This window comes from Thunnus albacares, chromosome 14 (genome assembly GCF_914725855.1).
Source record: "Thunnus albacares chromosome 14, fThuAlb1.1, whole genome shotgun sequence".
Classification (NCBI taxonomy): domain Eukaryota; kingdom Metazoa; phylum Chordata; class Actinopteri; order Scombriformes; family Scombridae; genus Thunnus; species Thunnus albacares.
In genome coordinates this window covers 12,012,799-12,038,140 of record NC_058119.1, presented here as the reverse complement: position 1 = coordinate 12,038,140, position 25,342 = coordinate 12,012,799, and the positions used below count along the sequence as shown (strand labels likewise).

Sequence of the window (25,342 nt, the reverse complement as noted above, 5' to 3'; positions counted from 1 at the left end):
TCAATGTGGGCAGTGCGCCTTCTGGGACAGAGCTCCCCAGACTTGGGGAACGGACCAGGGTTGGGCCACCGACATCCGGGTCATCTCTGTGTACCATGGTGCCAAACGGTGGTCCGGGACTATCAGGATGACCAGTTGCTCCAGCAACTGGGGAATGAGACAAAGAGGAGCAAAAGCATAAAGCAGCCTCCTTGGTCTGCAGACTGAGTCAAGCAAGACTCCCAGATACTTCACCTGCTGGCATGGCTGGGGGGCACTCTTCTTCCAATTGATGGCAAAACCTAACCGGGTTAGGTGAAGTAAGAAGGATAGTGAGTGGCATTGAGACGCTGCTTTATATACGGTGTGATACACACACAATTGGTAGGTGTGTCCTGATAGGCTGGCTACATACATGCAAATTTCAGTGGGCGATTGTGTGTGTGTGATTGGAGGATAGTATTACCCATAGAGTCCAGTAGAGGGTGGAGCCTGTGTGAGATAGAACATACAGAGTGGGCTGACCCTTCAAACAAATCATAAACCTGTATACAAAGATAAGCCACACATATCAACCAATGTATTCAATTATCTGAAAAACCTAACTGACAAATTAATTGAATCATTTGACTAAAAATAATGAAGACGTAACACACAAAACAATTATAATGTTGGGATAACAGAGCTTAGTGAAAAGGGAGAGGAGCAAGCTTTTCACAGCATATATAATGACTTCTGACATAATATTATATGCAGGACTTCCAATAATTACCTCTTGCTGTTTGCACCCGTCAATGTGTGAAGTTGCAAACAGTAGCTTTATATCAGTCAACTAGGGGTGTGCCTCAATACAAATACGTTATTCGGCAAAGCACAAATAGTTGGGTTTTTACGAACATTTATTTCATACAAATATTAAAAAAATTATTTGTTTTCGGGAAGAAAAAAAAACATGTTAAATACCAGTGTGCAGGTCAGTTACATCGCTATCTCAGTCTCCCTCTTTTGTTCCACTGTCATGTCTATCAGCAGGTCTGAACAGGGGGAGTCACATCCACCTGCTACATGACACACATTTTTTTATTTGGGCATCATTCCCGGAGTTAGGGATGTTCCCCAGAGAACTACTGACACAAGCGAAGTGCTCTCAAGGGACTCTCCATAACCTGTTGTTCCCCTTCTCCTTTCCACAAAGTTAGGTTGACCTCCTTTGTAAGATAGTTTATTCAGAAATACTTACTTTAACACTTTAATATACAAATACAAATACTGGGCTCTCTGCACATCCCTAGTTAGTACAAAGAAGTCTAAGAAAAAGTGTGTAAGTGCTGTAATTGTAGGAAGATAGGAAGAGCAGCTGTAGATCTCTGAGGTTTTCTTTTTGGATGAAAACTTGCGCACCGCTAACCTTTATATCTATAAAGTGTAGTGACACAGAGGGATGGAGCCACTGGCAAAGACCAGCTTTTGCAAGGAGAGAGTTGCCGGAGTGTGGGCTGCAGAGAGCAAACACCAAGGCTACATGTGCGGTGACGCGTAATAAAGACATGTCAGAAATGATAAATGTTACATGTGATCACCAGATTCTGACACTGATGTCCTTTTACTAATTAAATATAAAAGGGTTTTCTTTTCCGTAGATTACAGGAATTATAGGGTACACTAGGCAGGCAATCAAATGACAAATCTAGCAGCCTTATCAAGATAATCTGTAATCATCTGAGCTGTGCCAACACCTCCTTGCAAAAAGCCAGAAGCCAGAAGTTAAAAGACATCTTAAATAATGAGTTTGATTTGTTTAACATGTTTGCAACTGCACTTGGAGGGACGCAAGAATATTAAGGCATCAAAGATTTTAATGTCCCCCAACTCCAACTTCTCTTTTGCATGCATGTAAGATTAAAACATGTGATCTTTTGTCACATTTGGCAATGGCCATTTTGTATGTAAATTGTTAACAATACAAGTGCTCAGATAGCGGCTTCAGAGAGCTCACTGAGTACTGTAACTTTTGTTCTTTTCAAATATTCTACACAGTCTCTTATAATAGCACATGCTGCATATTCAATAGTTCCATGGGTAGTTCTTTTTTGAGATCTGAGATTGTATGAGCAGATTAGGCTTTCAGAGGCATGGATGTGAGGTTATGCATTCACACTATTTTATAGTATGTAATGTATATTAATTCTAAATGAAGAGTATTTCAAAAAGGTAGTCACATTTCCACATCTGAAACATACACATACACGCTTATTCTTTGATGTGTAACAAGGAGCAACAAAGCTGTCTGGAGCTGTCACTTCTCTGTAGCTTGGTGAAGTGTAAGACTCCTAACTGAACAAAAAAGAGAAAAAAAGAGTTGAGGTTGCAGAGGTAGATTGTCAGTGTTGAAGGGTGTACCTGTGAAAACTGATTTACATAAAGTTAGATGAAAGTGATTTGGGTAAAAACTCCTTTGGTGTCTGGGAGTTCAATCCCAGGAAAAGGTTCAGATTGAAGCCAAAAGTAATGGCATCATTATGCATTGTAAAAAGGACAACGGTGCAATTTTAGAGTTGAGCCACCCCGCCCACCCAGAAAAATTGAAACAACGTGTAATAAAAGACTTCGGGGTGAAACTAGTTCCAAAGATTTTATAGTTTGCTCCACATCATGTTTAAAGTATAGTTGTAATTCATGAAGTGTTTCAGTTACATCATTCATTACATTTGTCTCCGGGCAACAGCTGTTGCACTGGTGTCCACGTGAAACAACTAATTTAAGACAAGTTGTCAGTATTAATACCAAGATGGCTTTAAAACCAGTTCACACACCTAATTTTGTGCCATGTATTATGTTATGGTATCTGGTAGGAGGAAGAGCAAGAACATATTGGAGCTAAAGAGAGCCTGTGCCCTCGACTGCAGCTATTTGTACCATCATGACTATGATTCACAATTTTAAGTACAATATAATTCTTCCATCAACTAAGACAGCTCTGCTACTCCATCACCTAATTGCCTCATCTTGATTTGTCTGTCTTGTATCTCAATCAAGAGTCAAGATTTTACTATGTTAAAGCAAAGGATGTCACTCTATTTATAACACAAGAAAAAAAAATCTTGATTGTCTTTAAACAGTATTTTAAGCTGCAGTGGTGTGAATAATTTTAATTACACAGTTTCAATTCATTACTCATTCATTTATTCATGTATTCACTGCCTTTACCTGATAATTACTTTACTTGTTATTAAGAGTCATGGAGGAATGGAGCCAATCCCAGTATGCAATGGGCAGAAAGAAGGAAAGCCCTAGTTGACAGGTTGCTAGTCCATTGCTGTAAGTGAGTGTTGATGGTGCAAACATACTGTGGTTCATTTACAAGTTGAAACCATTATATCCTCTGCTGAAGATGAAATAATGTAATGTAATGTGTTATCAAAAGGGTCTTAAGGTAACCAAACATGCAAAAATGAAAGAAATCCAACATTTCTGCCTTGAATTGCTACCATGTGATTATGATATGCAGAATATAGAAAAAAATACTCATACATTCATCTCAGAACTTCTACACGTTCATCTGACACCAAGGGCATTTTAGATCAAATAACAATGTCTCTCCCTGATGAGAATGCACCACCCAGGAAGCAAAGATGTGACACCTGTCAGTGGCAATGCATGAGCAATGTCAGTATAGCTGACTGGTTATAAGCCGTGGACTGTGAGAGTCAGGGCTGCTGAGCCACCATGTTCTGGAGGCCTTTGATCAGTCTGCATCCCTGGCCAGTCAGATGAACAAGCACCGAGGCAGAACAGGCCCTTTGAAGATCTCAATCATCTGTTACTGATAAGGTTATTATGTTGTTGCTCTTTGCCTTCAAGGCTGTAATCAAATGTGACAGAGACTGCCCTGCTGCTGCTCCCACAGGGAGGCAATGAGGTGTACAGCAGCAGGATTTTGACAGGGGAGGCTGAGGGTGGGGACACCCAAAGAATTATTAGATGTTTTCATTTTGGTTGCAAAAATGTGGCAACCATCTGCAGCGCTAGCGACCAAATTATGCAGGTCTCTGCAGGCAAAATCTAGCTAGGTGTCAGCTGGATACAGTGGACTTTGATGACATATTTGGCAACAAAATACAACTAAATGTCTACATTCCCAACGGTATTAAGAAGAAAATAACAATTTTCCTGTGTTTAATATGTGATATACTATATCTGCTGTGCTTTGGGGTGTTTTGAGGGCAACAGGTGCAATGTCTTTGAGCTCATACACACGTCATTGCACGAAATGTCTATCAAACTATTTTTACCTGTGGCTTTCCCCCTCAAGCTGTCAAACCCAGAAGGATACCTTTTCTTCAGGAGAATCAAAGCCTTCCACAGTGGGAAGGCTTTTATTTTCAATACTACAACAAATTTAATAAACCATGAACCTCTCTTAATGAATATGCCACTCATGTGTTGGGAAACGTGCGCTCAGTTGCCTGTCTTTCAAATGAAGTCTTATGCATAATTCTCTTAGCTGCCTCTCTGTGTAAAATCAAACAAAGTCAGTCAGATTAAGACTAATTACTGTCTATATCACCATGGCCGTGCAGTGCTGTGTGCTTTATGTTCTGCTAATATTTTTAAAAAAGGAATTTCCTGCAGTAGGTCCAGAATACTGAACAATTATCCAAAAGGTTGCATGTATTTGCTGCTGGTTGTTCAGGCGTTCATGTAGCTTCCATGGTGCTATAGCCCAAGCTCATTTCTCTTTCATCTCTTTTATATTAAAGCAAATCAATCTTTCTGACATCGGAATGAGCTCAGAGAAAACAGGAGAAGAATAACAAGCATGAAGAAGACTAAGGAAAATAAGAACCAGTTTTCCCTCTAATCTTCTCCATCACACTCCTAAAATCCAATGGATTAGGCCCTGCACCCCTGAGCTCACTATCATAGTGGAGACTATTGGTGCATGAAACATCTCTTATCACCTTCATTTCATTTCTACTATTCATGCCAAGCTTTTCTAGCTTAGACTCTTTGCTGGTTTTCTTTAAAATGGAATGCTTTTTAAAACTAGACACATGCAGGAGTTTTATGAGGATGGGAGCAATATTCACTTTTGAAATCAGTGCTTTAAAAAGAGAGAGAAACACAGAGAGCTTCAAATCACTGCAGAGAACAAAAAGAGGATAGTAGTCAGTAAACACAGTCCGGTCGCCAGAATAAAACATTGGCATTGTATTACATGTTTCTGCAAACCACAGATACGTCAAATATTTATGTTTCAACACATGTAATACATATCATATCAACATTTCTAAAGTGACGTAATTCACATGAGATCTATATGAGCTGACTTTCTTATTGAGAGGAAGAGGTCTCAGTGGATGGTTAGGAAGTTTGTTGGAAGAAAGTTAGAGGAAAGATAGAAATCAGCAGAGAGCATGGTTCGAGACCACCTCGAAACCAATGTTCATTTCAACCGACAAAACCGGGTATTTTTAGTGAGACGTCGGGACATTTGCAGCCGTTTTTTTAAAAATTTTTTTATTTTAACTCAAACCATTATCTTTCCCTAACTCTAACCAAATGGTTTTTGTGTTTAAACTAACCAGACCTCAACCACAGCATCGCCACATCATAAAACATCATTATTCAACTGATAATGGCCAACACTGAAACATAGACATTTAATGTATCCGTGGTTTGCAGAAACATCCAATGCCAACGTTTTATTCTAGCAATATGGTTGGTAAACAATACTCTTAGTCAGGACAGACAAACATGAGTGCAGGAGATGGGAGAGAAGCCAGACGAGGCAGAGCTGAAGGTCACCAATCTATCATCTGCTCATTAAATAACTAAAATGGAAATCAAAGAACAATAAAACAGGGAATCAATAGCAGCTGAAGGATCAGACCCACTCCTTTGACAGGGATTATCAGCCAAGCTCACTAACTTTTAAATGGCAAGCAAAGGCAGTGCTCTGGCAGCAAAGCAACTAGCCACAGCTATTTCACGCACATTTCTCTCCCCTCTGTCTCGCTGTTCCTTGAGGCAATGACCTTTGCAGTAATATTTCCATAGACATGCTGTTAATGGACAGGGCTGACATATAAGTATGGTTTGCTAAGTGTGACATCAAGGATTATATAACCACCACAGTCACTGACAGTGTGTTCTTGGGAGAAAATAGTGCCTGTGTCTATTGCAGATGTTATTCTCAGGGCAGTTTGCTTGCTGACTTGATTAGATGATTAGCAGTAATTAGATAATGACATTCTAATTATGTCATTTCAGCGTAAATACAGAGTTGCAACAAAACAAAATTTACTAATGCTGGTTCTGTTGATACTAAGTGGCTGATTGTTCTCTTTTTCCAGACTGAATCTTCATTTGTCAAATTAATGTGTTTAGTTTAAAACCCAATTTCCTTACTGGCAAACAATTCTGAGAATAATTTTAAAGCAGGTCATGCTAAAATTGGTCTCAATTAGTTAGCTATTCATATTCACACACAATTAATATTTAAAATGAAACTCCAAAAATACTACTGTGTTTTGGTCTTCATGATTTCAGTGAACAAGTGATTTTTTGAGGGAAATCCATCATGTGTTGTGATATGTTTACTATTATTGTGCACAATTTCTAACTTTGTAAAAAACAATTATTACAAAGATAAATGGCTGTGTAAACCATTTCACAGTCATACACGTGAAATTTTACAAGGCATTTACATTTTAATTCATATCAAATAAACTTGTCAAATCAATTATTATCTAGCTAAGGTGCAGTAATGAGTAATGCATTTCATTAAGTTCTAAAATTTTACCATTTTATTTTGATCTCCAACTAAATGTGGCTAATTCAAGTAATTTTTCATGGCCGTTACATAATTCATCCAATTTATCAAGGGCCTCTCTCTACTCCCATGAATAATGGCTAATCAATATCAGTAATGATCATTAATAGTTCACATTAGCTATAATCTCATATTGGTTTGGTTGAATGAGCAGCCTAAATAGGCATTTGAAAGTTGTTGAAAATTCAGACACTTGCGGGTATGGCCTCTCTCTCTCTGAAAATGCAAAGTTTGTTCTTTTACTATTGAACATGTTTACAATGCTGATAGCAAACTGCAACCCAGAGTATTATATATTTCATTAAACATACACAATGTAGCAATCAATAAACAGAACATGCAACTCTAATATGACCACAACTCAAATATAAACTTATATTTTTCAGTAATTTTTATACTTTGTTTAAAATAAAATTGGTAAATAAGTAGGCCCCTGTCGATTCATTTGCTCTTAAGTTACTTAATGCTGACGCTCCAGTCAAAGTGTCCGGTCAACAGGTCCTCAATATTCAAGTGAGAACGCAACACTTCAGTTTGCATTCAGTTTGATTACCGAAAACATGGAAACTTAATTGCACTCATTGTTATGCGTTGTCACTTCACTGGTCAACATGCTGCTGAATATCAATGAGCTCCTGATAAATCATGTCTGTGCTAAACATTCTGAAGAAGGGAAAGGCAATTGCCCAATGTTGCTCCAAGGACACGAAAAGCTAAATTAGACTCTAACATGTGCTAAGTGGAAATAACAATGAGAATAGTTGGAGACTGGGGTTGCAAATTGTTTTGTAACAAGTCCTTCTTGACAATTTGAGTTAAATTTGGCCCACATTGTCTAGTTTGATATCTCTTTTCTTCTAAGGTACATGGTTCTTATCATTTTTGTATTTATTTTACCCAGGCTATTTCAATATCTGTACTGTAGTAGTAAATTTCTGTAGTGGTAATGCACTAAATGACAATTAATTTAGTTTTATTGATAGTAAGCTGAGACTGGTATAAGGCTGCACTGACATTTATAACCACAAAGAAATAAAATAGAATAAATAAGAATTTAAGACCAATATAAAGTATAGTTTTAGTCACCAAAAATCAGCTGTTGTTGCAGGAACACTGCCCTTTTGCTCCCTCCAGTTTGAATGTTCAGTTGTATGTGTGAATTATTCTGCCACATAATGTCCTCTTTTTTCATATCTTTGTTCATGTGCATTGCTATTTGCTATTATAGTTTCACATTTTTTTAGGGTTAGGATCGTATTCCTGAAATTTGATTCAGTCTTTGGAATATGCCCAGAGACTCATTTTGGGACAACTGTATTTTTCCATTGAGGAATACTTTCACTTCCAAATTGAATTGCATTTTAGAGAATAAGATGCACCTAACCCTAAGCCTTTTTTTTACGAAGATGGAATAGGTCCTCAATCACAGCGACAGAGGTGGGGCTCCAAACACAAGTCAAGCACTGCTTTCCCAAGGCCTGGTTATTGCACGCTGACGCTGATCTCCAGAGCGGGAGACTCTGTGGCAATACTTCAGCAACTCGACTCGGGCTAAGGGCTAATACTTTAGGACCATGACATCATCTGTGAGTTGAAACAGGCTAATTCACATCCTATTATTACCTCATAGATGATGATAAGTTCAGTCAGATCTTTAGGACATTGTAGTGGAGATCAAAAATTATCTCAATTAATTAATCAATTGTCAATATGTGGTTGAAAAATTAAGGTTGATTAGACATCTACACGACAGATAATAGTAATAATTTAAAATATGATGTTAGAAAGGCTGGAACTGTAATTGGACTGTGGAAATAGGACGCTCAGAATGTATTGATCTATATAAGTTCTGATATTAGTTGGATACAAATTGTGTCACCTGATTCCCAGATGTGCTGTGGCTACCTATTGGCTGGTTTAATTAATGCACCCACTGTAGTGGGTAGGCTGAGCAGTTGGAGTGCGGCGGGCTTTAGAGAGTAAATACCTGATGTGTGGTGTGTTTCTGACATACTCTAAGTAGTTTTTGGCTTGTTCTTCTTTGGAGTGTTTAATTAGTACCTGTGTAGGGAATATTGTCCATCTTACCTAATGTACTCTTGAGATTACTGTGCTGTGCAAATATGTGAATTATCCTGCCACTTGCCTGACATAATTTCCTCCTTTATCATGTCCTTGTTCATGTGCATTGCTATTTAAAGCATAGGCTCACAATTTTTTTAGGGCTAGGATCGTATTCTTGGAATTTGGGTTCAGTCTTGGAATATGGTTAGGGGATAGGGTTAGGGTTGCAGGTTCCACATGTGATATCTGTATTCAAGAAATGATATGTCATTGCCTAATCCTAATTCCAAAATCTTAATCCTAAATTCCAAGAAGACGATCCTAATCCTAACCTACCATTAAGGAATTGTTGCCTGAGGGAAGACTTTTGGACAGATAAAAAAACTTCCCTTTGGGGGTTTTTGCGGGCTCCTAAAAATCCGGCAGAAGGCTCCAAGAAAACTTGATTTTTGACCCAACATGCTGGTCAAGGCGCCACAGCCCGGAGGCCTTCCCCTGCTGAGTTTGGGCTCGTCGACGCAATGCCTCCACCATCTGCAGAGAAGCAAGTGGACAGAGGTCATATCTCCAATATGCTAATGATTTGAGGGCTGAAATTTGAATATGTTGGTCCCTTGAGCTCCAGGAACATCCTCTGTAAGTTGCCCCCTAACCCATGGCACTACAGACATTACTTTGTCCATTTGCCATACCCTGGGCCCTGCAGTGAGGTATTGGAAGTGGACAAAGTCTCTCACTTCCCATAACTTACTACTGGGCCACAATGGTCTCCACAATGCTTGGGGCTGGACGTCTGAAACGTTGGTATATTGATCCCTGTGGACAGACCTCCCAGTTGTAGCCTCTTGTAATTAGTCAAGGTTAATTAGTTCAACTACACATTGTCACCAAAATATGATCAAATTGTTTTTTTCTCCTTAAAAATGGACTATACTTGTATAGCACCTTTCTAGTCTTCCGACCACTCAAAGCGCTTTTACACTACAAATCACATTCACCCATTCATACGCTGAATGGGTACAGGGGCTACCATGCAAGATCCCAACCTGCCCATCAGAGGAAACTAACCATTAACACACATTCATACACTGATGGCACAGCCTTCAGGAGCAATTTGGGGTTAAGTATCTTGCCCAAGGACACATCAGCATGTGGACTGGAGGAGCCGGGAATCGAACCGCCGATATTCTGATTAGTGGACGACCCGCTCTACCTCCTGAGCCACAGTCGTATTCAGTAATGTTTTCAGCCCTGGTTAGTGTCTGCAGGTCTTCCTCTCACATCTTCTTCTTGGTGTGGCCTCAATAACCCAGCACAAAAAAGGCTAAAAAGCACTTGCCACTGCTGACTCTTAATATTGCAGCTAATTTAATAGATTTTAGTGAGTAAATCAAGCTGAAATTGTAAAAGCAAAGGGAACAAGAATAGGTTTTTGAAAAGTAACTCCCGTCCCTAATGGAAACTATGTCCTTGGAATGGTGTTACTCACAAATTATAACATACAAATTATGGTCATATGGTGATGACTCATTTGAGTAAAATTTTGTGTTGCCTCATTTCTTTGCTAATCAGCGAATTTATTTTGCACAATTAAAATTCTTTTTTTTTTGAGTGGTTTTGTATCACATAAAAAGTGCATCCTACAATTCATGTTTCAGTTCAATTCATGTTATGCAGTTGGCTAGCTGTAGAATAGCTGCCTGCATATAGCTGACTTTGCAGCTGAAGTATCAGATTTACTTTAACAACAAACACACATGAAAAATAAAATATTGTCAGCCATTTCCTTAAAATTGGGAGGCACTGTAGCAGCCACTTTGTAGGAATATATCAGGGATAATGCAGACCATCAGAGAAGCAGTCAGGTCTTTGGGCCAATGGTCCATGAGCTGTTTAATGAGGACTCGGGGATTCTCCCTCCACAGCTCAAAGGGCCATATGGCTTACAGCAGCTGCTCGCTATGACTGCTGATCACATGTGGCGCTCACAGCTCAGGGCAATCATAACTATAGCACCACTTTATGGTAGCTATACAATTAAGGGCTCAGAAAAATATGCAAAACACTCACATTCAAAAGTCTCACCATCATCAAACTTTATTCTTCAACTGCTTTTCACGGTATATTTTAATGTCTGATGGAATACAGTCTGTATTTCCCGCTTAATGTATTATATTCATAATTTTCCCAAATTTACAATTGCTGCTTTGTACAGGTGTAAATAATTGATGGAACATTCGATGTTTGAGTTTTATGTCAATGATTCAAGCAGGTCTGGGATTTCCACTGTGTCTTTCACCCACTTGTTTTGTGCACAGCACAGTTTAGCGTGTCTGTCATTTTTCCAAATTTTCATCTGATCTTTTTTCTTGTAGCAGGGGAGCAATTGTTAACAGTTGTTTCTGTACTATAATTCTGCGATGATTGATGTATCCTTGTATTTTTTATCTGAAGATCGCTTTCTAGGACGTACAGCAAGCTCACTTTCCATCAGTGCTGGAAATAAAAAGGCACATGCAGTACCTAATCAAGAATGCTATCATGCATCTACTCTACACAATACTAAATTCAGCCCTTGCCACGTATACACAAAGCAGGGCAGGCTGTTCTACAGAATGAGTATGTCATGGCTCACAAAGAGCAGAGTGCCCCATTTTCATCAGCCAACTGTGGAATTGTAAGATATAAAATGAAAACCCCTCTCTCTTGCATCAATATAGTGCAATTATGGGCTACAGAGAAATTGCTCATGCAACCAGGCAATCCATACTTCTGTCACTTGCCACATCTCAAATGCAATCAGAGACACAATAGAGAAAGCTAGATACCAGCTAACACAATGTGTCTTTGTTGAAACAGAAACTAATATCTGCACACTCTCTAAACACCATGAAGGACTTGCTGTCCTACGATGGGCCAGAAAAGCTGTAATAACCATAGCTAACTGCATTAATTCTGTGAAAAATAGTTTATTTTAGTTGTAAAAAATCATAAAGGAAAGGAAGGAGTGCATGAATATAGTGCCAGGAGTGTCACTTTTCATGGTTCCTCAAAAATCATCCACCAGAGTGTAATGAAGTCAAGGCTTGATCAAAAACTTGGTGAGAGGTGAAATGGAGCAGAACTAAGCATCTGGAAACAGCAAAGAATAGTTCCCTCAAGGTGCTCAGTATAACCACCGGAGAGCAGGGCCAGTTTGCTTGGTCTCTCCCTGGGAACGTTACAGTGATTAATGTCTGCTATTTAATTAACTGTTTGTTTTGCCACAAGAGGACATCAATGTGACATTGCATTTAACAAACTCTAGTATTTTTATCTGTATTTTTCTTGTTTTGGAGATTTCATGTAAACTCTGTATTTATACTTTCATCATCTATGCAGGTATTCAATCTGTGGTTAGTTTTTTATATATTTATAACCTGCTTTTATTCCACTCCACACCACTGATGGATAATTCATCAATGCTAATTTGCTGGGTTAATTCATTCAAGGGGTTCATTAAGAAATTTAACTGAACAAATTAGCATTGACGTGTGACCCGTTGTCATCAAAATGAACCACAGTGGCAGCCGGTTGAAAGTTATGGACGGCTTTGATTTCTCATGACCTGGACATGAGGTCACTCATTAAGTCAATCTTCCATTCAAAACTCCATCAAACAAAGCAAATCTGCTTTGCTCACTGAGGCATGGTGTTGTATAATCTTAACTTTTTAAAATACATAAATGGCAGTTTTTTTTGGTTTATTTTCACTTCAAAACACAGATAATCTGGTAAATTTGCCTGGCATATAGGAAATGTGCTTTTCACATATAACCCCACAGACATCTGGTATGTCCTTGACATTCAATAGAGTAAAGCATATGCCCTGTTTATTGCCATGCATTATTATATCCCATATGTAGTTTTTGTTTGATAAAGCTTCACCTGGAACAGTGCATGGCTCTTCTATTTTCACTATGTTTATTGCACTGTACTCTATAGGTCTTTGTCCCTTTGTAAAAAAACTGGGTGCAATTAAACTGTGTGTGTTGTCATTATATTTGTGCACCAATGATTATAACAATTATTATTATAAACTTTCTTTACACAGCACACTGCATGGGTTCAATCAATACCCTTATCTTTCCTCTTGAAACAAGATTTAGGACAATTAGAAAAACCCTGCCTTAAGTCTGAAGCTCAAAAATCACTTCTGAAACTGACCAATAAAGACAAACCCGTCTCCTTGAATTCATTAAAAGCCAGTTGACTGAGTGTGTCCCAAAGAAAAATTCTTGTATTCTTACTGAAGATGGCCCGGTTTGCTTTGACCTTATCACAACACTAACAGGAGGGTCTTTGTAGGTCAGTGATGATGCTTCTTAACTAGGACAAATTACCTACATTATATTTCAGCATAACTGACACATACTGAAAAATGCTATATATTTTTAAAATCTCTGTATAACTTTAGAGAGGTTGACTAGATCACTGAAGCCAAACAAAGTGGCAAGAAGGTTAGTAATAGTTTTGAGAACATCCACATATTATTTGCACTGCTGCCTGGTTCTGTGGATATAAGGCAATGAATCTCTCTAGCAAAGCCTTCAATATTTACAGAGCTGTTGTTCTTTTGGGGGAAAAGATAATAGAGAGGTAGAAGAGAGAAAATTTGATAACTGTAAGAGGTATAAGAAATGTCATTTCCTATCAGGCAGTAATCTTTCTCTACAGATTTATGTGAAAATAGTTTGGCTGCACTGATGGCCACTCTCACACTTATAGAAATCAACCCAGGAGGGTCAAATGTCGTAATTTCCATAATCAGAAAACAGCAAGAAATTTAAACATTTTCAAATAGCATCATGCTTTTTAACTTGTAAGTAATTAGAAATGCCTAATGAGCTCACTTTAAAAAATATTACTGACTCAAAATTCAAAACAAAAAACCTTCTTGACACAACCAGTACATAGGTAGGTATGATATAACAAATATCAAAATTAGTCTAAAATAAGATACTTTATAAAAAGAAAAGATTGTTAGCTCAACTGCCTTAAAAATCTATGCAGCATTTTTATGTTATTAAGTTTTGCCATTTCCCTTGTTATCAAAACATTCCACGTATTATCATATTTTTCTTCTTTAGCTGGTGTATCGTACGAAACAGCGCCCTCCTGCTGTATGCATTACAATGTGTAGTTGATTTCCTCTGCTCTGTCTAGTCAGTGAGATGCACCGCTCAAAGCAGGCCAGCTTTGCCTGGCTTCCCTTAGAGAAAAAAGTAAAAGTTTTATCCAATCAGATCGAGGCCTGGCTTGACCAAGCTCAATATTGCATGGTCAATTCATCATTAAAAAAAAAAACCTGCACTGAGTCTCCAACCAGCTAGCCTGCTACTCATGGTGCCAGTGGAACCAGTTAGCAAGTTTTTGTGATGGGAACTACGCTAGAACACAGTGGCTAACATGAAGAAGATATGTTGATGTTTCTGCTGGCATTGTCTCCTGTTTGACCGGTCAAGCAGCTCCTTGAAAAACTCATGGGGCACAACAATGAAGGATGGGAGAATATCCCTCCTCTACAAGCAGAGGTGAGTAAAAAAAACGATTTATTTCTTGACACGCACAGTGACACATAGGCTACTCTGCCTGCTGTCACTAGCCCGCTGTGGCCTTTGTTTTGATAATGTTGTTGTCTTTAAAACATATTTTCTTGTTATGTGATCCATCAAATGTTTTAGTCATTGTTATTTTGCTAAAGTTTATATACATCGTTTTATATATATTCTGGGGAACATAATCACTTAGTTGTTGTCTTAATTACTTCACTTTGATACCTCACAGAAATGTCTAAACATTACAGCGACATACTGCAGTAGTACTGCGTTAATATCCAATTAATTGTGATATTTGTCTGAAAACCTACAGCTATGTGTTTATTCTTTAGATGATGAGAAGAAACTCAGAGGCAGCACCTGTATAGATCTAGTGTGTGATTGTGTGTGTGTCCAGCATTGCTGTTTCTTGCTTGCAGCGTAGAGGATGCACATAATTCATCTGTTACTAACAACCAGTGCTTATGGCTGTGAGAAGTTTGCACATGTTGTACAGTATTTGGAGAGAGAAAATAAATTGCACCTCATGTTGTTTTGTAGTCCACAAAAGCCTTGTTGCTATTGTTCCTGACAAATGGGATGTAAGTGAGAATGAGAAGTATTACAACAGTAATGGCACTCGTTGATTCTGGTCTGTGAAAGCAAGTAACGATATGATAATGATATCTCCATGCGATCATATGGAGATCTCCATATGATCGCCATCATATGACTATATGATTTCCATAACAAGCTGACTGGTTTCCCCAGTAATATCTGCCACGCACCGCCACTGCTACTGGTTTTCTATTCCCATCCTTCCACTATCATAACATTAATATGTGAGGTTCCCCAAGGCTCCATTTTGGGGCCTGTGCTGTTTAGTTTCTAACATGCTGCCACTGGAAACATGGTATGCAGACAGTATCTAATTTCTGCATTGCCTAATGTACTATTATCAGTCCTGTTGACACAGTAAATTATTATTTATGTCTTTGTGTACAAAGACCCAACCCAAGGCTGAAATTATTGAAGCATGAGTCACCAAATGAAGGCTGACTTTAAACCTGTGCCACTGGAGGTCAACCCCAAATTAAAATCTCAGAGTGTGTTTTTAACTAAAAGTTTGAAGACTGAGGTCACAAATACCACTAAAATTGCTTTTATAATCTCGGAAATATTGCCAGAGTGCTGCCATTTCTCACACAGGAAATATTAAGAGAATAATGTATGCTTTTATCACTATAGCAAGTTTGATTACTGAAGTACTTTCTTTTCTGGTTTTCCCAAGAAAACTTTAGATCAACAGCAAATTTTTCAGAATATAAGAGGACAGGCTCATTAAGAATATAAGGAGAGCACACATTATATTTACTTAAAACTCTTTATTGGTTGACCAAAAGCATTTTTCAATTGTCATTAGTTTTTATGATTATCCTGGAGATTCCAGAAGACCTGAGGGCATCTATGACCATTTTTGATAAAAACTGTAAATCATTCACTTCTTGATTAGTTGTAATTCACTTTTTAGCATATAGTTAATCAGCATTAATAATCTTTGTTTTCCTCTTTAAAACCCTTGTGTTTCAAGCCTATACTTGATTTAGCAAAGTGGTTTACTTAGTAAAATACTACAACTGGGGATGTTGCGGTCCATAGCCAGCTTCTTAACCCCTAAGCCAACCTACTACTTCTACCTAACTACTACTATACTTTGTCGCTATTGCTGTTTCTATTAATATTGCCTTAGATTCACTTCCCATCTCTTTCACTATGTTAAATCTTTTTTCTAATTATTTATATGGGGGGCATTTTGTATTAAATTCTTCATAAGGCACTAAAGATGAAAGACACAAAAGAAGTAGAGGAAATAGTTGCTCTGTTCTTCCCATTTGCTCTGACCACTGCACTGTTAATCTGTCAAACCAACAGAGAGACTTCCGGAAAAAAAACTGAAGGTGATGGATGTTACTCTCAAAAGTATTATCTTGCAAAGTTTTAGTCTGCTGGTATGGTAATTTTCCTCTGTGATAAGTGGGGGTGCAGAGGTAGGAAAGTGACTTCTCCACTCCATCCTGATTTCTCCACAGAAGCCAGATTCTGCTCTTAAGCAACTAAAAGCATAAAACGATGACAGAATCTTGATATAATGAAAATTCTGTCGATACAGGAGAAAATGCTTTGTAAACTAGATTGCGTTGACAACTCAACTGTGACCAATTCAAAACTTCCACTATATTTGCCACCACTCACATAGATGGCTGCAGTGAAAGGACTGCTGCTGCTCTTTTCATTGAAGATGTTAGAAAGGCTTGTACAGTATGTTACTGGAAAGAGAACAGGACAAGGACAGTAAGGAAACAAATGAATTGTTATGCACAACATTGTAATTAATTTTAGGACATTTTGAAACTGATGTGCACTGTTCTGTGTTATCATCAGTTTAGCATAGATTTTCAAGATACTTTCATAATTTCCTAATACTTTTTTATCATGTACAGTATCTTTAAAGTATGCAAATAAACCTCATGTAACAAAGGTTTTAGATGTTCACATCTTTGCTCTTCTATCCCTCCTGCTGTACCTCTCTTCCTCCTGCCGTCGGTGGGTCTGCAGACAGCAGGTGTCAGGTCTAATTGTCAGAGCAAAGGGAAGATCTTACTTTCGGGCTGTGTTACTCACTTGGTGGCTGGTTCCTCCAAGCCACCTAATGTTCCCATACTGTACAGTAGCTACATCTCCTGCGTCAGGAGGGATCCTCTGAAGATAGGCTACTCCTCCTCTTCTTAATGATCTCTCTCCCATCCTCCCCCAATGGGGTTGTGAATCATACCCTGTCCTTGTCCCTTTCTTTTGTCTGATTTCTGCAGGTTACTCACTACTAAATCCTCACACTGCTTTACGATGTGCATTTAAAATCAAAGTTGTGTTTTTTTGGGGGGGTTTTTAGTGGGATGCATTGCTGTGAAATTTGGTACAGTCATGTCATTGTCCCCAGAGGATTAAATCATTCACTTCTTGATTAATTATCATCCACATTTTTTTGCATATAGTTAATCAGCATTAATATTCTTTGTTTGCTTCTTTAAAACCTTTTTTAATAATGGAAGGGTGAAAAGAAGTCCATTCCTGTGTTTCAAGATTATACTTGATTTAGAAAAGAGGTTTACTTAGTAAAATACTACAACTGGGGATGTTGCGGTCCATAATTGGCATCTTAACCCCTAAGTCAACCTACTACTTCTACCTAACTACTACTATACTTTGTCACCATTGATGTTTCTATTAATATTGCCTTAGATTTAATTCCCATCTCTTTCACTGTGTTAAATCTTTTTTCTAATTATTTATATGGGGGCATTTTGTATTAAATTCTTCATAAGGCACTAAAGATGAAAGACACAAAAGAAGTAGAGGAAACAGTTGCTCTGTTCTTCCTTTTTTGCTTTGACCACCGCACTGTTAGTCTGTCAAACCAACAGAGAGACTTCCGGAAAAAAAACTGAAGGTGATGGATGTTACTCTCAAAAGTATTATCTTGCAAAGTTTTAGTCTGCTGGTATGGTAATTTTCCTCTGTGATAAGTGGGGGTGCAGAGGTAGAAAAGTGACTTCTCCACAGAAGCCAGATTCTGCTCTTAAGCAACTAAAAGCATAAAATGGTGACAGAATCTTGATATAATGAAAATTCTGTCGATACAGGAGAAAATGCTTTGTAAACTAGATTGCGTTGACAACTCAACTGTGACCAATTCAAAACTTCCACTATATTTGCCACCACTCACATAGATGGCTGCAGTGCATATGAAAGTACTGCTGCTGTTCTTTTCATTGAAGATGTTAGAAAGGCTTGTACAGCATGTTACTGGAAAGAGAACAGGACAAGGACAGTAAGGACACAAATGAATTGTTATGCACAACATTGTAATTAATTTTAGGACATTTTGAAACTGATGTGCACTGTTCTGTGTTATCATCAGTTTAGCATAGATTTTCAAGATGCTTTCATAATTTCCTAATACTTTTTCAAACATATACAGTATCTTTAAAATATGCAAATAAACCTCATGTAACAAAGGTTTTAGATGTTCACATCTTTGCTCTTCTATCCCTCCTGCTGTCCCTCTCTTCCTCCTGTCGTTGGTGGGTCTGCTGTGCATTGTTCCCCTGCAGAAAGCAGGTATCAGGTCTGATTGCCGGGGCAAAGGGAAGATCTTATTCTGGGGCTGTGTTACTAACTCGGTGGCTGGTCCCTCCAAGCCACCTAATGTCCCCATACTGTACAGTAGCTACATCTCCTGCCTCAGGAGGGATCCTCTGAAGATAGGCTACTCTACTCAATTCAATTCAATTCAATTCAAGTCATTTCATTTGGCTTTACTGGCAAGAACAATGTTGCCAAAGCATCAAAATACAATTTGTCCAAATATTTGGACAGTACAAAATAACAATAATATGAACATTAACACAACATTAATATTGATATGTATTAAATATATATATACAGTATATCCTATGCATTTATTTGTGTGTGTGTGTGTGTGTGTGTGTGTGTGAATGCATGTGTGTGCTGTGTGTGTTTAGGTTGTTCATTGTCCGTCAGGTTGTGGCATGTTTATACATATTTATACAAATGTTCCTTATTTCATCGAATGTTTTACATTGTAGGAGGAAGTGCATCTCTGGCTCAGCCTCACCTGTCAAACAGTGACCACATATTCTGTTTTCTTTTGGTTGCCATGACTTTTTGTGTCATCCTTTTTCAATTGCCAGTTTGTGGTCACTGAACCTGTACTTGGTTAGGATCTGTCTCTGTTTTCCATCTCTGACAGTAGATGGATATTCTGCCCATTCATAATCTCTTTTTAGGGCCAGATAACAGTCTAATCTAATTTGGCTTTTAGCTTCTTCTCTCCAATGTTCCAAATAGGGTTTTTTTTACATTGTATTATAATTTGGTTTACTCTGATTGGTGTTTGGAAATTAGTGTTGGTGTGAGACTGGTCAGAGTATCTGAGAGGGAGCAGTTAGTCTCAGCAACAACTGACATAGGGGACTCTTTTCTGGGCTCAGCTCTTGGGTTTGGAGGGCTTTTGAATGGAGAGTGTCTGGTTGGTTGGATTTAAGGTGAATTAAAAATGTGAGTTCTTTCTTTTGAATGTTGATTATCAGTTATTATCAGGCATTTGTTGGTGTTTTTCTGTGTACGTGTAAAATGTATCTGCAGAATTCTGTGTGTAAAGATTCTGTTGGATGTTTGTGCCAATGGGTATAGGCTATATGATGACTGAGAGGGCCCCATACTTCACTACCATACAGCACAATGGGGAGGATGACACTATTGGATATTTTAAGCCAGGATATTTTAATTGGAATTATTCCTCTTCCTCTTAATTATCTCTCCCTCATCCTCCCCCAGTGGGATTGTGAATCATACCCTGTCCTTGTCATTTTCTTTTGTCTGATCTCTGCAGGTTACTCGCTAAATCCTCACACTGCTTGATGATGTGTATTTAAACTCAAAGTTGTGCTATTTTATTTATTTATTTTTTGGGATGCGTTGCTGTAAAATCTGGTACTGACATTTCATTGTACCCAGAGGATGAATTGTAATAACTTGGATCCCTTGACCTTTCATCTAGCACCACTGGTCAAAATTTCAATTAGTCCAATAATGAACATGTGATGTTTAGCTCAAAGCACTGCTGTGCAGCCTCACAGAGCTGACCTGCTGCAGCACCTGACATACTACAGTAAGACAGCAGGTAATTATGCAGTCAGCCCCTGGACTGAGACACCCTCCAAACCGTTCTGCAAGTGAAGGAGAGCTCATAGAAAATAAATATAAATTCCAGCCACTCTTTTCAATAAATTCGCATGTTTGGGGCAGAATGCAGGTGCAAAATCCTTCGTAAGTCTTGTTGTCTTATCAGATGCTCAGATGGTATTGTCTAGAAAATATCTAGAAAAAATCTTCTGCTATGATTTTGTCTCATACACAGTGTATTCAAGATGACTCCTAAGGAAAGGAACATAAACTACTCTTCTTTTATAAATATGGCTTTTTGCACACAATGTGGTATTTTACATCACATGGCCTTACATCACTCATATCAAATGACAGGGTTAGTTTTACATTTCCGAAGTTATTTAGGCCCATATTGACCAGTGACACACAGATGGGACCCCGCTGTCTTCCTCTGGTTTCTCCATGAACTTTGTAACGTTTTAAGCCCATCAAATCTTGTGCTGTCCCTGAACCCCTGCCTGGAGGAGGGGGTATAGGGTTATCTCTTCACTGACAGCAAGGGAGGTGAGAATACCATCACTTTAATTGTCTCACATTTTTCTCCTCAGTTATATTCAGGATATTAATTAGAAAGTCTGGCCTAATTTGGGGAAAGGTTAGTATGGGGGCAATGGCTTAATTAGTGCAGAAAAGCACACAACCAGACTGCTCTCCTCTTTTCTCCCTTTCTGTCTGTCTTCTGTCTCTTAATTACAAACATGATGGACATAAGGGAATTTCCTTCATGGTTCCTCCTGAAGCACGCTGTTTTCATGAGGCCTGATTTGACTTGTTTTGAACTGCGGATTTGAAGATAGCTAAAGTGTCACATCAACAACATCCAGCAGAATACTGATCTCATCTCTGATCTCTAATCATCACTTAGCTGATTTAATAGTGTCCCTTGTGGCAAACACACAGTAATAGAAGTAACACCATGTTAACAACAACAAGTGCAAGTGTGATTGGCAAGCTCAACAAAGCTGAGTATGATTCTTGTGCCTCTAAACTGCTTACATGCCCATGGAAATTAAAACCAGACAGGAGGTACGAGGTGCTTCTGGGTGCTCCATTTGAAGAGGCTATGAAAGACAGGACTTGGCACTGTTTTGCTATGCCGGAGCTGTGTATGCTGGCTGGCTTGACCGTAAAAACTGGTGTACAAACTTGTGCGCACAATGAGTGCTCTGGTGGCAGGTAAGCTGTGTTGGTCATTGAATGTGATGTAAAGGTTCAAAGAAAAGTCAAAAAGTATGAGTTACCTGCATAGACTATATAGACAAATACTTCAAAAAATAGTTCAAAATTTTGGGGAATACACATATTGTCTTTCTTGATAAGAGTCAGATGAGAAAATAGATACCACTCTCATGTCTGTGTGTTTAGTATGGAGCTGGATTTAGGAGACCATTAGCTTGGCGTAGCATAAACACTGGCACAGTGACATCCCAGAGTCTTGTTGTTTCCAGAAAACCAGCCGAAATGCTGCACAGAAGTGCTTGATGAATAGAATAGATAAACTGTTGTTCTTCAAGAAATAGTTACAGCACATAATCCCCTCTGAAACCGCAAATTGTCCTTTTCACATTTTCATTTGCTTAAGGCTTAACCACTGCACAGATACACTGTATTCGTTAGTGAGCTTTAGGCAGAAGTTTGGACAGAGCTGGCTAGTGGTCTACATTTGCCTCCAGTCTTTGCTAAGTTAATTGCCTATCGGCTTTATCGCCATACTTTAAGAAATTGTTCTACCATTTTGGGAAATACTCTTATTTTCACTTTTACTGTAGATTAGAAGATCTGTATTCTCATATCAGCACATTAAATATGAAGCTACAGCAAGGAGACAGTTAGGTTAGAAAACTAGATGAAACATGTTAACTATTGAGCTTTAGTGGTATCAATATCCGCCATATTGTTACCTTATTGTTTCTTGTGTTGCCAACTATTTTCAGTGGAAAGCAGCTAAAATTTGCTTGAAAAGTCACAAAATGCATGCTTGCATATCTGCGACGTCATGACACAACAACATATGTACAAGATTTTAAATAATGAAAGTAAAGAATATTAAGTAACACTGGAAAAAAATCACTAGAATAAAACATCTATTGTAAAAAAAAAAAAAACAACTTAAATAGTCAAGACAAGTTAAACTGTTTAGAATAAAAAACAAAGGAGAAGCAGTTCCCCAATAAAACAATGCTGATCAGTGATTGGTCGTCAGGTATGCACATTCACAGCTCAGTCACATCTCTGTATAGCTGATGATTGGACAACTTAAGGTGCTGCCCACCCATAGAACACAGTCAGTCCAGAGAGCCACAGCCACAATAGCTTAAAAGGAAAAAAGTTGCTAGAAGGGTCTTAAAAGTTGCCAAATCAAGTGAGAAAGTAGCTAAATTGGCATTACTAGCTGTTTTCCCATTTCCAGTTTTATGCTAATCTCAGCTAATCTACTGGCTGTAGCTTCATATTTAGCATAAAAACATGAGAGTGGTATTAATCTTCTAGAAAGCAAATAAAATGCATGTCCAAAATGTTGGACTATTCCTTTCTATGGAGTGTCAAAACTTTGGGTTACCTAACATAATCCCCCATTCTTTGATAACAGAGGGAGGTGTTTCACTATGGGGAATTGCCTCGGCATGACCAACTACGGAGGCTCCAATGACACCACGTCTGTCAGTGACAGACAGGTCGATCTGTGCTCGTGGCACGTCCCCTCAAATTACCACAGTCAACCAACTCCTCTCAAATCATTCTGGACTGGTTTCTTTCCATGTCTATGCAAGGAGGGAAGTGATGGTGAAACACCTCACTCTGTTATCAAAGAACTGGGGATTATGTTAAATAACCTAGTTCTTTTTCTGACATCATTCAGTGTTTCACCATGGGAAATATAGACCACACCCGGATTGCATAAGTTTCCTGAAACCATAAACAATATTGAACTAGGTAGTGATATCACACGGGCCCTGGCGTGTTTGCATCTAGCGCTGCTTGTGCCAAGGATGGCCCCTAGACATCCAGCCTGTAAAACCTTACAAAAGTGTGAGGCATAGCCCATCTCACCGCAGCACAAATGTCCTGTACTGAAAATCTCTTGAAGAGGACCCATGAAGTTTCCACACCCCTCGTAGAATGAGCCCTCAAACCCTTTATATCTATTGGCCAGAGATATAGCATCCACAATCCAGTGGGACAGCCTCTGGTGAGACAATGGCTCACCTTTATGAGGAACGGCCCACTACACAAACAGCTCATCCTCTTTGCTGAACCCTACTCACATACACATGCAGAGCCCACAACGGGCATAACGTGTTAAGCCTTTGCTCCTCCACCGAGGATAATGGAGGTGGATAAAAAGCCAAAAGCTCCACTGTGGGACATCTGTAGGCTGACTCCATCACCTTAGGCACAAAGGCCGGGATGGGCTGCAAGCAGACCTTGGTGAGCCCTGGGGCATACTGCAAGCAGAAAGGGCAAAGCCTGTAAGTCACTCACACGCTTTGCTATGGTTAAAGCTAAGAGCAATACTGTTTTCAGTGAAATAAACTTCATCTCCATTGCCTCTATAGGCTCATATGTGTGATGAGAGAGCAACAAGCCCTGCTCTCTCACCCTGGTTAAGGTGGGGGAGATCAGGCTGAGAGGGGGGAAGGCATAGAGCAGCATATTTGGCCATGGGTGGGCCAGAGCATCCACCCCAGAGGTGCTTTTATGTCCGACAGGGAGAAAAACAGCGCACACTGAGTGTTTTCTTGCGAGATGAATAGATCTATGGCTGCCCAGCTGTATATCTGCCAAATTTGCTCCACCACCTGCAGGTGCAAAGTCCTCTCTGTACAGGGAGTTCCCTGAGGACAGAAGATCTGCACCCCTGTTCAAAACGCCCGGCATATGTGTTGCTCGAAGGGACAGGAGTCTGGTGCTGCTCCACATGATTATCTTCTGAGTTAACTTGTGCAACTTCAGTGAACAAGTGCCACCCTGGGGGTTGATGTACACTACCACAGTGGAGTTGTCTGTTTTTACCAAGACATGGTGACCTTGGACATAGTGCAAAAATGCTTTAGTGCAAAAAACACTACCCAAAGACATTTATGGGAGCCTGAGCCAGCCTCAGGCCCCAGGTGCCATTCACCGCTCTGCCCAACATGGTCACCCCCCTCCCTGACAGGGACACATCCCTTGTCATGGTTACCCTGGAGGACACCGCCCACAGAAGGACACCTGACGCAAGAGTTGTCAAGTCCCTCCATGGGCGAAGAGCCGCCACACACACTGGTGTTATTTTCACCTTGTGGCTGAGGTGACGGCGTGGGCACAGGCGTAATGCTCAACCCAATGCTGAAAATCCCTCATCGTTAGAAGCCCTAAGTGTACAACAAATATTACAGAAGCCATTAGTAGGCACCAGTAGGCGCAGGCATAGTCTGAACAATACGACTTTTCCCGGCTGGGAAAGGGAGAGACACTGTGTGAGAGACACTAATGTCCTCTCTGATAGTGTGACACAATGAGAGAAGGAGTTTATGTTGAGACCCAAGTATTCTGTACATAGCATAGGTTCTACTCAGCTCTTTGCCCAGTTTATATTGAACCCAAGATCCTTGAGATGATTTATCACTGTAGTGGAATCCCTGACTTCCTGTTCCAATGAGTGAGAGCATATCAGATAATCGTCTATGTCAGTCAGTAGCGCTAACACATGGGGTTTAGTCTGAGCTAACTGCATACTGTAAGAGTCTGCTTATCATGACATGTTAGCTGAACTCTGGGTACTCTGCTCACCTAACAAACTAATAAGATAAGATAAGATAAGATAAGATGTACCTTTACTAATCCCCCGTAGGGAAAATTCAATTTGACACAGTAGAACGAGGGAATGCAGTTAACATCAAAGAAAGGAATGAATGAATAAATCCATGAATACACATACATCAAAAAAGTAAGTAAAAAATAAAATAAATAAGATAAAATAGGATTACTATATACAATAAAATATATCTATATGTATAATATACATGTGCAATGGTGCTGTTTCTAAAATATACACACAGTACATACACTCATACACTGTTGTATATACATGTGCAAT

The 25,342-nt window shown here is 39.1% G+C and overlaps 1 pseudogene; it reads right to left on the bottom strand.

Annotated features, from left to right (window-relative positions):
• On the bottom strand, positions 1–24,979 carry LOC122997350 (annotated as a pseudogene).
• Positions 24,980–25,342: the final 363 nt, after the last annotated feature.